General features: G+C 36.5%; 1 long non-coding RNA gene across 1 annotated transcript; it reads right to left on the bottom strand.

The window, feature by feature from the left end:
* Window positions 1–5,919: 5,919 nt before the first annotated feature.
* LOC144963760 (uncharacterized) lies at window positions 5,920–11,908 on the bottom strand. Its single transcript, XR_013643700.1, has 4 exons — window positions 11,734–11,908; window positions 10,573–10,668; window positions 7,488–7,744; window positions 5,920–6,135 (listed from the first exon to the last, which is right to left on the bottom strand). It is a non-coding gene; the product is annotated as an uncharacterized LOC144963760 (long non-coding RNA).
* Between the last annotated feature and the right edge of the window lie 372 nt (window positions 11,909–12,280).

The raw sequence follows: 12,280 nt of genomic DNA, 5'->3' as shown, positions 1-12,280 counted from the left end.
TCAATATAAAAGCTAAGAATTCTATTCCAATCAGTTTGTCATCATTTTTTATCACTACTGTTTAAGCTGTGTACAGCCTGTGCGTAGACTTTAATGGTCTTAGAAGAGAGATGCCTGACTTGTCTTTCAAATTCAGTCAGGAATAAGGGGAATAAATGTGTGCAACACTCACAATAACCTTTTTGCATTCAATCTAATAGATCTGCATGTAGGATACGATAACTTTTTAATATTCTGCACTCTTTAGACAGGAATTCCCCACAATTAATTTTTCTGCTTGAATGGGATTCAAAAGATTTGTATTTGATATTGATTGGCATATTGATCATAATGTTAGAAGATAATGAGATTCATATTATAGAAAGGTAAAGTAAGACCAGAGGCATGTTCCTTAGACGAGACAAAGTGAAACAAAAAGCTAGCTTAGGAGGCACTAGTGTTGCGCAGGCATTCATGAGCTAGTCAACTGCCATACTCTTTGCTCGTGCTAAATGTGATGAGAAAATATAATACCTTTGCACAAGAGCAAGGACTATTGCTCGTGAATGCTTGCACAGCCAATAGTGCCACCTAAGCTAGCTGTTTGCATCTCATTGTCCCATGTAACAAACACATCTTCGAATGCATTGCAATGGAACCCAGACTCAGTGAAATTGATAGGGTCTACGAATCACATCTCATATGTGTTGGGCCCAATCTTATTGAATCTGAGGTACATGTTTGGATCAAACTTTTTAATCCTGTTGGAGAATCATGTCCAAACAATGCCCTCATACTTTCAGTTCTTACTTACTTTTTTTATTGGTGCTTCATTTGCCCATAATTCTGCCACAGAAGATTGCCAACCATATCGATCTGTTGCCATCTTTGACATCTGTCCCTACATCCACTTTTGGGCCTCCATGTCATGCTCCAGGGTCGTTCTCCACATCTCCAAGGATCTCCCTCTCCTCCTTGCTCCCTGCAGAGTCCACTTGAGGCATTGACGGCCACCCTTGGTAAAGCAACTCGGTTCATCTGGATGACATGGCCAGCCGACCTCCATTGTCTTCTCTTCACAATAGGAGATACAGGCTCCAGCCCTGTCCTCTTCATCGTCGTTTGAGATGGTTTCTGGCAAGAATATCCTCAGTATCTTCCTCAAGCACTTATTTTGGAACGTGTCAAGAAGCTAATGACAGTCTTACATTGCAGTAACACATCTTAACTGCATCCATATATATCATCAACATTGCTGGTGAGCACAGAAAGTATCAAATTCTTGATAAAATAATAGGGTTTTACTGTATACTCAACAAATCTATCTTTATTTACCTGTTTGCATCATAACTTATGTTGTGGAAGAGACACCTCTACTCCCTCCTTTCTAATTTGTTGCTGGACCCTAAAATAAATAACTTATGAAAAGCAATATTCCCGGTACCTATATTGGATATGCAAATCGCTGGTTTATTTATTTTATACAGTACACAGGGTAATAGTAGTCGGATTCTATTTTTATACATTAAACTATTTTAAGTTTTACTTCAAGACGTCTGTTTCAACCACGTTTTGTCAAATGACTTTATGAATGGATATCGCTTACTGACTTGATTGTACAAACACATATAATAATCAAGGCACATTGAAAGTGTCATGATGAGTCACTCGCCTTTGGATCAAAATATTGTAGGTTTGAATCCTCATGGAGATACAAGTTTGTTTTATTTTTGTCTAATGATCTGTGACTTTGAATGGCTGTATCCCATGAAGTCCTATCGCAGTGTGTCGTAAACAAGGGAACTCAGCGGTGATGTGCCTTTTAGCTTACTGAAAATACAATGAACAGTGAGTAAAATAATTTTATTTTGTAGCATATGACAATATCAAGAGGAATTGCCCATGTTTCAAATGAGCAAGCGTTTCATTTGTTTATCTGAACGCATATTATAATAAACGTTGTCTAAATCATTAAATGCTATTAAATGTAAATATTGATTGGTCATTGTTTTTAATAATTCTCTCATGCTTGTTCTTAACAAAGGCACTTAAAGGATTTATTCCTATTGTTATAAGCCTTTACCTGTGATATGATACGAGTTTTAAAGAATTGTCAAATATGAATTCTTATTTTGGTCACTTTTTCTCCTCTCTACCCTGGACGATTTAAAAATATATTTGTCCTTTTTTATACGATTTTAATGTGGCCAACCTTCACAATCACAGAAATAATGTTAAATGACAATAATCAATACATATCACTGGGTGGGGTCCTTTGACCTCTCATGGAGGGCAGGAGGTCACTTGCTGTGTCTTCTATCTCCTTATATCTGTTGTTTTCAGTCTTTGTCTTGGAATGGGATTGCTTGGTTTTCCCCTGGCCCTTGCCAGTCCTAGCTGAAAGGGAAACAGTCGTGTGTTTAGTATTAGTTTTGGGAGATGTTGTTTTCCCTTGTAAATCATCTCTCTGTTATGTGGTGTTGGTTATGTTTTCTGTTTTGGATATATTGTGTAAACATTTGAGTATGTTCTTCAAAGCGGGATCCTGTGCTGGTGTCTGGATGAGACTTTTAGGTGATCTCAAACTAAGTGCACTGCTAGTGTGCTCTTGGAATCTACATCTGTTCCCTATTTGAACCATTCCCCTTTGCCTTACTTTTTCTCATGTCCCTTATATTGTAATTCTACAATCTTTTCCCAACCCCATTTTCTTCCTTTTTACTGTTACTGAAATGACCTAAATGTGTCAGGAGCGCTGTAAAACCCTAAAAAACAAACAAAGCATATTCTGATCTTATATTATTAAAAATCAAATTTACCCTGTGTTAATATACTATACATGAATTTTAATGTTATAAATTCACTTTAAAAAAATAAATGATAAATAGTGCAATTCATTAAAATATCCATTTATATTTTGAGAAAACCTTATGTTGTTGTATTGTGTTCATATATAATTGTTTTTTTAATGTCTTTTATCAGTGCCTATGTTATATATGTAACATTGCAATACGTTTATGATTGTGATTCAAACAATACTGAGCAACATTTATTTAAAAACTGGACAATTGTCTAATAGTCATATTTTTACTAATTTTATTTTGAGACAATACCTTGTATTGTAAATCTATTGTTCGTTTGTTTTTAAAAAAATGGTCTATCAGGGTATTATTTTAAAAATTTTATTTGTTTATTTTTTGTTGTTGTTTGTTTCAATAAATTTTGTATTGGTATTATGTTATACAGCACACATTTGAAATGAAAATTGGGATGCCGATAATGTAATGAGAAAATATTGTAAAACTAAAACATCTGTTTGTCTTAAATTACAGGTCAATAATTAATAATTGATAATTTTATGGCACTCATGCACAATTTACGCTTAGAGGGCAACATAAGATAAAGCGCATTGTTTAACGATTGTTTAATTAGGTTTAAGCAATGTACATACATACATCTGTGGCACAGTGCTAAAGATATGGAATGTTTTTTCATCTGAACAGTTTTCCTTTTGGATTCCATTCTTACCGATGCAATTTATTCATTTTACCTTCTTCCTCTTCTGCTATGTCATGTCCATTTTCAATCACAAAGTTCACATGTATTTTCAACTCTGTACTGAGAAAAAGCACATTAAAAAAAATGTGGATAAAAACAATTTGACCTTCAAATATCGTTCGATGGTTATTTTTATCACTAGATATCTGAAGGACGAGTTTTCTGTCCAAAAGATTTTAAATGTTTTTTTTTTTTGTTTATTCTAAAGTATGACAGAACTTGTGTGTCGTTTAAGTTGGATATCCTTTCAAGTGGGTTGACTACATTCTTATATAATTTGATGCACAAGTATGAACCTTATGAAAGTCTGGAAAGTGATTGTGGATTCAATGTCCCAGGGGCAATTACTCCTGATTCATGGTATTTGGTTTAAAATAAAATCTTCTTTTGTAACTGTTGTAATGTATATGGTGCTGCTCGAAGCTCGAAGAAATAAACAACTTGAATGTAAACTTCAATTTAATATACGAAAACAGATAAAACAGACGTTTCAGGTTTCACCTTTTTCAACAAAACAGGATGAATGAAACACCACAGACGAATGAGATAATGTGGTAGTGGCGTTGTTAAGATGAAACCTAAAAACGCCACTACCACATTATCTCATTCGTCTGTCGTGTTTCATTCACCCTGTTTTGTTGATAAAGGGGAAACCTGAAACATCCATTTTATGTTTTCGTATATTAAATTGAAGCTTACATTAAATTTCACATTGTTGTTTATTTGTTGTAACTGTTACAAGATAGAGGGATGAAGCTGATTTTGATGCCTTATTTGAAAAGCATGTGGATCTTTAAAGGTCAGGGTTTGAAATGGCAGGCATATTATTTGTTAATTTTGTACATTGCATTGGTGATCTCGTTCTCTTTAATTTTGATCTGCTCGTTGAGTGTGTCACTCACTCATGAGGTATAGTTGCATAGTCCTGTCGCAAGCCTGGTAGCCATCCATTGCACTATTTTTTTTTTTCACAAATGAGAAACTTTGCCAATATTCCAATATCTCCTTATCTATCAGTAGAAATAAAAAGACCCAGTTTATTGATTTTTCAAAATGAATACTTACTTGCATAAGAATTTTTGAAAATTGTTTGTGTTTAAAATTTTTGTTTCCACAATTATACGGTTACCCACAGTTCCAAAAGCAGTTTTATTGTCAAAGTGGTGTTGACACTGAAAAATGGAAACTACATATCTACGTATTAGTAAAACAAGATGTATGAGTATGAGTCTTGGGGTAAATTGATTTGTTTTATTGAGGATAATAAACATCATTTCAGACTTTATTATATAAGCCCAACATTTTGTATTTCTGATCATTTTAACTTTATATATATATATATATATATATATATATATATATATATATATATATATATATATATATATATATATATATATATATTTATATATATATATATATATATATATATTGTGTGTGGCTATGTTGTCTTGTGGTATGGCACTCACTTTCTGATCTGAAAGTCCTGGGTGGGGTTCCTGACCTCCCATAGTGGGCAGGGGGGTACAGACTGTGCCTTCTATCCCCTTATATCTGTTTTCCAACATGCTTTCTGTCTTTGTCTTGGAATGAGATTACTTGGTTTTGTCCTGGCCCTGGCCGGAGTCCTAGCTGGGAGGGAAACAGTCAATGCATGGTTATTGTTTTGGGAGATGATATTTTTTTCCTTGTAAATCATCTCTCTGTTATGTATTATTATATTTGTTATTTTGAATTTATAATGTAGCATTTAAGTGCATTCCTCATTGTTGGATTTTGTGCTTGTGTCCGGATGAGACTTATAGGTGGTCTCAAACTAAGTACTTTGATAGTGTGCTCTTGGAATCTACATCTGATCCTTATTTGTTCCCAGTTCCCCTATGTCTTACTTTTTCTTGGGTGCTTTATTTTTAAAACTTTTTACTATCCCATTTTCTTCCTTTTGACTGGCGCTGATATAACCTAAATGTGTTGCAAGCGCCGTAAAACCCTTAAAAACAAAAAAAACAAAAAACGGATCTGAAAGTCCAGGGTTCGAGCCTTTCTTGGGCCATAGTTGAGTCCTTAGAAAAGGCTCTTTACTCACATTCTCTCACTGTACTCAGGTGCAAGATGAGTTCCTGGCCGTTAACAACATTGTCTCTGTCCTAAAAAAAAAATGTAATATCGCCTAACAGTCGTCATGTCCCGTCTAAATGTAAGTGTTGCTGTTGGCAAGGGACCCCTTGTAAAGCACTTTGAGCATGTTTAGTAGATATTGCGCTATATAAAAAAAAAGCTCAATTGTATATGTGACCCACTGCCTCAAAGCAATACAGTAATCACTGGATTCTAGCATTCTCTCAGAAGCCAAAAAGTGTGCTAGAATACAAGCGTGCCGAAATCCAATGCTCATAGGAGGAATTGACTTACCATATTGATAAAATTCAGTCATACAATACAGCTTGCTGGCTGGTAGGGGTTCCTGACCTTCCGTAGTGGGCAGGGTGACACTTACTGTGTCTTCTATCCCTCTGTATCTATTTTCCAACATGCTTTCTGTCTTTGTCTTGGAATGAGATTACTTGATTTTGTCCTGGCCCTGGCCGGATAACCTAGCTGAGAGGGAAACAGTCAAATGTATAGTTAGAGTTTTGGGAGATGATATTTGTTGTCTTGTAAATCTGTTATGCACTGTATTATGTTTGTTTACATATTGTATATGATTTGTAAACATTTGAGTGTATTCCTATTGGTGGGGACCTGTTCTTGTGTCAGGATGATACTTTTAGGTGAATCTACGTCTGTTTCCTATTTGAACCAATGCCCCTTTGTCTTCCCTTTACTTGGCTGCTTTAATTTTAATTCTGGAACTGTTACTATCCCATTTTCTTCATTTTTACTGGCGCTGATATGACCTTATTGCGTTGCAAGCGCCGTAAAACCATTAAAAACAAATAAACCAGTGTGCTGGAATGCGGAGTTCTAGGATTCAACTCTCATGGTGGAAAGGAACAGTGTCTTCTTTCACCCATATCCGTTTTCCCTTTCCATGTTCTCTCTGTCTTTGTTCTCAATTGACATTGCTCATGTTTTTATCCGGGACCTGGTGGGGATCCTTAGCCAGGAGGGAGACAGTTAAATGTGTATTCCCTTTTTGAGATATATTTTTTCCTTATAAACCATCTCTCTGTTACTTTTATATGCTATTATAATTAGTCAGTGATTATAATATTCCGAGGAATTCCGTGATCTGGGGATTTCCTTAGAAAGTTTCCCCTGATTTTGCGTATCAATATTTTTCCTCTGATTGTGGTGGATCCCCGGAAAAACCACCACCATGGCTTATGTCATATTTTGACAACTATGCTCAGTTGCATTAATTTTGGTAACACTTTTGTTTTTATGAAGTCAGTATAGAAAGACTGGCGCCAAATATCAAAAGAGACTCATGACCAGTGATGGATGGATGAATAGATAGTCCAAAGCGAAGGGAATGGGTCTACCTTTTTTCTCTCTCTTTTATAGGTGCCTATTGATCTTTTTATTTTTATTTTTCTTTCTTTCCTTCCTTTTTTAATAATTTTGCCATAGATTTCATTCCTGGCGCTGATATGACCTAAATGCAGCGGCGTGGCGTATTGACGGCATATGGTGGTGCCATGATTAGAAGAAGAAAAAAAAAAATATTCTAAAACAGTGAACACGGTTAAGAGGAGAGAGCACATGTTAAACACTCTTTTTTGGAAGGGTGGGGGAGGGTCGATGGTTTCTACGAGTGGACAAAACTCACAAAAACAAATAATTCATGAAAACAACAAGCCACAACACTGAGATACAAGTCCCGTCTGAAAAGGTCTTTGTAATTATTCTTTGTCCACCATTTAAGGATTGGATTTGGTAGATAATGCAAACAATATGTGATAAATGTAAATCAAAAGAAAAAAAAACCTATGACAGAAATTACTTACTTTTAGTACTTGTAAAGAAAATCTGCACGGCGATGTTTCATCTCTGCAAATCTTTTTATAATGTGTTTATTGAAATCTGGAATGGCATCTATTTCAGCTTTGTGAATTGACAGAATCATTAACGAATTTAACCGCTCCTGTTTCAATGAATTTCGCAAGAAATAGCACACAACGTTCAGGAGGTCAAGAAATACGATGGAAGTGGTTAAAGTCACTATAGCCTATAGATGTCCATGATTTGTCAGTGTTTGTTGTATCTGTAAAAAGTAGACAATAAAAACAAAAGAAACGTTTTTTTATCTAAACTAACTGTGAGTCATACCATGTCACTGAAAAAGAGCGTTTTCGAGATTTCCACACCTGTGTTAATTCAAAATCAGTTGGTTGGTGAGGAACTAGTCTTTTTATTTCTAATTTGTCATCTCGTGTCAATCTCCCAAACGGTCGGTGAAGTAAAGAGTCAACTTGATTCATTGCAATTCATTGTTTAACAAAACAAGACTTCAAAGTATATCTCAAATAATGGAAATCAGTGGAATACGATTAATGATTGCACAAATAAAAGGTAGATTCAGATCTTACAGCATCACAAAGAAAAAATCACTCCACTTAAGTACTTAAAAAATCTAAAAACACACCAAAGTATAACTGTTGACAATCTTCGCTTTCTTTCTCTGACTGACACAAACACACACACACACACACAAACACACACACACAAACACACACCTACACACACACACACACACAAATAAACACTCATACACACGTAACCATCAACTCGGCACTACAAGCAAGAAAAATGTTGGTAAATTCGTCCACAATGCTTCGTTGCAAAGAATTACTTTATTCAATAATCGTGAAAAAGAAGTGGGGGGGGGGGGGGGGGGGGGGGGGGGATTTTGATATGTCATATTTTAAAGTTTTATGTTGTTTTTCTTTGCTGCTTACAAATAAACTTGACAATGATCCGTGTTTTTGACAGTTAATGTAATATTTTGGATGGCCGAAGTTACCCTAATTTGGCGCATCCCCCCAGTCCAACGGTGGAGCTCTCAGATCCTGGCACAAGTCGAGGGGTTTTCCGCTATTTGAAGATAGTATAATTCGACCCAGTTTCTCGCTCAATCAGCTGTAGCGATACTAAAGGATAGAGCATTAACTGAAGCTCGGATTGCTTTGCACCACGGTGTTGATTCAGTCACTAATTCGCGCAGTGATGTCACCAACACACGAGTCGGCGCAGTGCGTGAATCGGAATCTTGAATAGAGTGGAGACTAAAAAGGCAGCATGTTGTTGGCGAGTTGACGAAAGACAGTGGAGTTAAAATCTCTCAGTTTTATTTTTAATTAAATTATGCTGTTAATCATTTTTTAAAAGATTGGTGTGGTGCCTGGCACCATTCGATCCAATGGCCCCACGCCACTGCCTAAATGTGATGTCTGGGTGGGGATTTTGACCTTCCACAGTGGGCAGGAGGTCACGCTGTGTCTTCTATCCCCTTGTGTCTGTTTTCCGAGTTGATATATGCCTTTGTCTTGGAATGAGATTACTTGGTTTTGTCCTGACCCTGGCTGAGAGGGAAACAGTCAAATGTATAGTTAGTTTTCTGGGATGATATTTTTGTTCTTGTAAATCATCTCTCTGTTTTGCACTGTATTATATTTTGTTTACGTATTATTTATGATTTATAAACATTTTAGTGTGTTCCTCTTAGTGGAGACATGTGCTTGTGTCTGGATAAGACTTTTAGCTGATCTCAATCTGAGTACTTTGATAGTGTGCTCTTGGAATCTACATCTGTTTCTAATTTGTACCAATTCCCCCTTTTCTTACCCTTTCTTTGGTACTTAATTTGTAATTCTATAACTTTTTAATTTCCCTTTTCTTCCTTTTTACTGGCGCTGATATGACCTTAAAGTGTTGCAAGCGCCGTAAAACCTTTAAAAAAACAAACAAACAATAAGTGTGATGCAAGCGCCTTAAAAACCTTATAAACAAAACAAACAACACCGTTTTGAGAGGACACATCACATAGTTAATTTTTGACATCCGCTTCAACCCGACATAATATTAATTTTAGTGACGTCTTTTGACCTCCCATGGGGAGTGGTGAGGTCACTGTAACTGTTACAGTTTCTTTTATAGCCCTATAATTACTCCTTTTCCAATCTTGCTTTCTGTCTTTTAAGAGCCTAAAAGGTTATTACATAGGTGCAGAAACCCACTCAATTTTTCCAAATTAAATTTTGAATAATAAAAAAAAAATTGAGCTTTTATATAGAGCAGTATCCACTAAACGTGCTCAAAGCGCTTTACAAGGGGTCCCTGACCAACAGCAACACGTAACATATAGAACGAGACATGACGCCTGTTCGGCGAAATTGCAATTTTTCCGACAGAGACAACGCTGTTAACGACCAGGTTCTCATTTTACACCTGATTATGGTGAGAGAATGAGTAAAGAGCCTTTTCCAAGGATTCAACTATGCGCCGAGCGAGGCCCGAACCCAGGACCTTCCGATTCGAAAGCGAGTGTCATACCACAAGACCACTGAGCCGCACATAGCCCAAATAGCATATCCTGAAACTAACTGGTTCTCAATCTAATTCAGTTATTAAAAATGTAAAAAAAAACCCCCAAAGATTTAAAGAAGGAAAGTTCTCGTGTCAAGGGATACTACAAAGGAAACAAAAATATCGTGTCGGCCATTTGGGTTGTTCCCTTTAAATGCCATCACTTGTACTGAGATCCCTGACCACTCACAGTGTACAGTGGAACCTCAGTATTAACTGATGTACCAGTCAACAAAGAAGAAAAGAAATGATTCCAAGTTATAACCGAGTCTTGTTATAGTCATATATCAAGGGAAACAACCCAAATAGCCTAGATTACATTTTTTAAAAATCCTTTATAGTCTCTCTCTCTCTCTCTCTCTCTCTCTCTCTCTCTCTCTCTCTCTCTCTCTCTCTCTCTCTCACTCTCTCACTCTCTCTCTCTCTCTCTCTCTCTCTCTCTCTCTCTCTCTGGATGGGGTTTTTGACCTCCCATAGTGGGCAGGGGGGGGGGGGGGGGGTACTTACTGTGTCTTCTATCTCCACACATCTGTTTGCCAATTGCTTTCTGTCTTTGTCTTGGAATGATATTACTTTTGTCCTGACCCTGGCCGGATTCCTTAGCTGGGAGGGAAACAGTCGAATGTATAGTTAGAGTTTTGGGAGATGATATTTTATTTTCTTGTTAATCATCTCTCTGTTATGTACTGCAATTTTTTTTTATTGTTTAAACATAAGAATCGAGTGTATTCCTCTTACTCTTAGTAGGGACCTGTGTTTGTGCTAGGATGACACTTTGAGGTGACATGAATCATGAAACTACAATGATAGTATGCTCTTGGAATCTTCACCATCTTTCCCAGTTCCCTATTTTTTTCCATTTCATGTCTTACTTTTCTTGTGTGCTTTTAATTGTAAATCTATAACTTTTTTACTAGCCTCTATCTCATTTTCGTCCTTTATACTCTATGTTACAAAATTGTTAAAAATCACAGATTAGCAAAGTAACCTGATGACGTCTTTTTTTGTTTGTTTAATTTTGTTTTGGAAGAGGATTATGAATTTGCCGGACAAAACGTGATATTTATTAAATATAAGTATAAGGAATTGGTCGAATAATTGATGTGACTCTTTTGGATAATAACAACTCAGCCTTCACTTATGCTTGCGGGGGGGGGGGGGGGTGAGACTGCAAAACTACCATAAAGTGCGTGTCATGCAAACGCAGCGCATCAATACAGTAGGACACGGATATAGTGAAGAGCTGCTTTAGGTAGAGAAAAATTGTATTTTTAAAATACATATGTATAAGTAAATTGAGTGGAGCAGGCACTTATGTTGATAACAACAAGAAATGAATTGAGTAGGAAAGTGCTAGAAGACAATAGAGAATAACAAATTCGCGGTGGCGCCGAGGGCTCGAACCCGCGACCTTGCTGGTACGACAACTCCACCTTGCCGGGGAGAGCGTGACTCTTCGTATGAGCTATCCACGATCCCAAATAGATCGCTTCCCACCGTAGTCTTATTAGAGCCTTCTCTCCCTGAATTCTTGAGGTCACGGGTTCCACACACACATACACAAACGCCGCGAAGTTAGTTGGCTAGCATTAAAGCTTTATAGCCAATATTCTCAACACAAATGTAACACCGCAAAGTACTATCCACGAGACCTACATTTCCACCTACCAGATTCTGGCGATAGTTGGGTGTTGGAATTGTTTCGCCTCTGTTTTGACTTGGTAATGAACATCAACAATGCCGACAAGTTAGAGATGTCGAAAACTTCATATTCCCCCAAAAATTGTTCTTAGTTTAAAACTTGTGGCATGGAATTTAAAAACAAAAACAACAGCACAAATCTGTCTACCTATTTCATAACGATTTTATATTTCACTCTTTATTGATGCTATGCGTTTAGGTAAAACACTCATAACATCCGTACTAACACACAAAACTATGTGTAACCATAAACGCTTATAGTCTGATTGACATAATTTATTGAGAACTAATCATTAAAATACCTATCTGAAAGCAATAAAAAAAGAGCTGAATGACCTCGATTTCGTTCCCTCTATAACTGATGGCATAAAAACCGTATTCTCATTACTCAACTGCGATAACATATTTAATATCTACATTCTCTGGAATTAGGCCCCGTGTCCGCCACACAGAATCGAACCGACTAAAAATCGGTAGTCATTAGGAAAAAAAAAAGAATAGGACATCACCATTT

The sequence above is a fragment of the Berghia stephanieae genome, chromosome 2, assembly GCF_034508935.2.
Source record: "Berghia stephanieae isolate SIO BIC M18660-M18661 chromosome 2, UCSD_Bste_1.3, whole genome shotgun sequence".
In the NCBI taxonomy this organism is placed as follows: Eukaryota; Metazoa; Mollusca; class Gastropoda; order Nudibranchia; family Aeolidiidae; genus Berghia; species Berghia stephanieae.
This window is presented reverse-complemented; position numbering and strand designations above follow the sequence as displayed.